Source organism: Cupressus sempervirens, chromosome 3 (genome assembly GCF_028749045.1).
Source record: "Cupressus sempervirens isolate cs-2001-9-10 chromosome 3, ASM2874904v1, whole genome shotgun sequence".
NCBI lineage: Eukaryota > Viridiplantae > Streptophyta > Pinopsida > Cupressales > Cupressaceae > Cupressus > Cupressus sempervirens.
Genome location: NC_143120.1, coordinates 1,045,223,628 through 1,045,227,138, shown reverse-complemented (window position 1 = coordinate 1,045,227,138; position 3,511 = coordinate 1,045,223,628).

Sequence of the window (3,511 nt, the reverse complement as noted above, 5' to 3'; positions counted from 1 at the left end):
CCCTCTAAATCACATGTAGTAATGAGATTTTTAAATAAAGTATGAACTTTTAATATAGTTCAAACTATATAAAAAGATTTTATTTGTGCAATATATTGCTTTGGAAGCATATAAGCAAAGGCCTGAACTTCAAAGAGGCAAAATAGGGGCTATTTTTATCCAAAATAGGTGCTCCAATATACTGTTGGAATCAGAACGATCTAAATTTTCTGTTTCTGAGGTTGGTTTTTGCACAGGTGCTCACTAGTTTATGCTGTAAACCAATTTGTAAATTTTGGGGCGTTCTCAGCAGAATGGGAGTTTTTCATCACTGATCCTCAAAATTGGTTAAAGGGGAGATATAAAAACTTATTGAAGTCTAAATGTGGAGAAAATCAACATCAATCAGTTTTCTTGCATTTTAGAGGCCATTTTAACTTATTTTCACTTTTTACCTTGAGTTCATTTTAACATCAAAAATCAGTTATGTTCTTTCATTATCAAGTTTTTGAGATTCTTTATTGCCTTTAGAGCCAAAATGATGGGGATTTGATTTGCAGTTATAGAGAAGGTAGAGAGAAGGTTTTTTAACTTCTTGGGAAAGAATTCTAAGTGGACACATGTCAGTGGCATAACAGATCTGAGAATTCACTTCTTGCTATATCTTTCCTTCTTTCATTCATTGTAGTTGTTGAAAAATATTGGAAAGTTTTTCTGGAATGAAGATATTTAGTAGAATTGGCCCTGGAATTGATGAAGTCTGAATGAAAGATCTAAGATGTGCTGGTTCCAAACCATGAAGCTTTTGCTTTGGCTATGACACCCCCTTCCCATCCCATCATTTTCTCATTCCCACCATTTTCTCTCTTGTATGAAAACATTTGTTCATTGTATAGTCTTTATTTGGTTTTTTATGAGTTAATTTCATGCATTTTTATGTATTATTTCAAGGAAATCAATACAAGGAAACATCAAATGTTGAGTTTCAATTTAAATCTTATCTCCTTTCTCAGTGACCTGTGATGTTTTATGATCTTTGAACAAAGAGCCTAGATCATAATTGTAGTCCCTTAAGGTTGTATGTTGCTTCATTGTTGCTTGTAATTCAAAGAATTATGTAAATGCTTCACAAAAATCAACATGGTTATAGGTTTAATGAGGAGGATATCAGGTAAGAATGAGATTTAGATCGAACATTGATATCCAATTTACAAGGTAAATGGATAGATCTAGAGTCTTGGCACAAGATATGTGTTCTAGATATCCAAAATGCATGAGGGAGATTTGTGAATTGCCCAATGGATGAGGCATTGATCTGTTATAGGATCATAAGTTTGTTGTTCATACCTGGTTTTCATCCACTTTCCCCACCCACATAAATTCAAATCAAATTCAAATCATCTTTACATTTTATGTTGAAGAACTAGAACAGTCTAACCCTCACTCAGCTTATGCATTTCACAGAGTTGTAACTTGCTATTACACTTCTTTGTTACTACATAGGTCATTAGGTGATATAAGGGTTAAATCTGCTTTGTCAGATCTAGGAATATGTTTTGCATTGGTACCATATCAATTGGATCTGAGGTTCACCTACCTAGGTTTTGCAAAGCCTAAAGTAGAAGAAGGGTCTAGCCTTATAGTTGGCCCGGTGTCTGAAATAGTATGTTGAAGATGGGATTTAGCTGCCCCTAGACGTACCATATTCTCATTGGGATAATTTAAAACCTATAACATTTTAAAACACCAACACAAGGTATAGATAGTTATACTTACAGCTTCTCTCTAGTGTTTCAAAGCAACATTTTTATCCATCATGAGTGTCCTATTATAGTCCATTATAGATCTATTCCTCCTTCAGCAATTTCATTTTATGCAGGGGTCCTAGGGGTAGATGTATATCTTTTGATTCCTCTACCATTACAAAACATCTCAAACTCATATGATGTAAATTCTCCTCCTCTGTCAGATCTCAAACATTTCATACTTTTACCTATTTCCTTCTCAACTTTTGCTAAGTACCATTTAAACATTTGGAAAGCATCAAATTTATGTTTATGAAACATATCTATCATCATTCTAGAATAATCATCAACAAATAGCATAATGTACTTATCTTCTTTGTAGATTTGCACATCAATTGGTCCACACAAGTCAGTATGAAAAATCTATAATATTCCTTTAGAGGTATGAGTCTTACTCTTAAAATTTTAATTTTGTCATTTTTCCTAACTGATGTTGTTTGCAAATTATATTTTCAATTTTATTCAACTTAGGCAAACCTCTGACTCTTCTTATGTTACTGATACTAACCAAGTTATCAAAATTAACATGACATAACCTCTTGTTCCATAGCTACACATTGTCAAATTTTACAACTAAACAAGTAGCTTCCTCCATATCAAGGTAGAATAGATTACCTCTAGTTTGATCACCTTTTCCAATTAGTTTTCCATCAATATCATATATCTTAGCAATCTTGTTCTCAAACTCAACCTTGCAACTTAAACTATTTTGTTGTAACACACTCAACAAATTATAGTTATGTTCTTCAACATAATAAGCATTGTAAATATTTTCTATGAGTTTGATAAAACCTTTTCATTTTATCAAATAGGGTGCATCATTACCAAATCTTACACTATTTCCATCATAATAATTCAAGGTAATGAACTTGCTTTCATCTCTAGTCATGTGATGTGAACACCCACTATTAATGTTCCATTTGTCATTATTGTTCACACAAGACATCAATGCAGTTGCCTCATCGTCATTAGAATCATCCTTCATTGCAACATACACCACTTCATCATCATGATCATCAAATTCATCTTTAGTTTCCTCTTTAGCAATGTAGCAAGACTTCTTGCCTTTGTCTTTGTAATCTTTGTGCTTTTTTACTTGTCCCCACCTTTGTAATTTTTCTTCTCTAGACATCTAGCAGCAATATGACCAACCTCATTGCAATTAAAATATATGATATGTAGCTTACCTTTGAATTTTTCTTTTCCTCTATGAAATATCCTTACCAGTAGTGCTTCAAGTTGTTCTACATCCTCCTCATCTGTATCACTATCACTGGAAACATATTTTACCTTTTTCCTTCTTCTTCTCATTAGGTTCCTTCAATGACAGCTTGGTTTTGAAATCAAATTCAACATTGTTAGGTTTGAAATTATCAAAATTAGATAGCTCAAAATTAGTGAGCCTAACTACTACACCTTCAAGAGTCAGATTAGAACCTGGTACACATCTTAGTTCTTGTATTGTAGAAACTCTAATAACATAAATGGGCAACAATGTTCTCAAAACTTTTCTTAGTAAAATCTCATCATCTATCTTTCCAGTAGCTCCTCTTATTGCATTAACAACATCTTTTATCCTAGAGCAATATTGAGCAACATTATCACCTTCTTGCATTCTCATATCATCAAACTCTAAGACTTTCAGATTTGGCTATTAAAACATTTGTGTCTCCTTCATAAATAGTGTGAAGAGCATCTCACATTTTCTTTGTACTATCACAACCCTT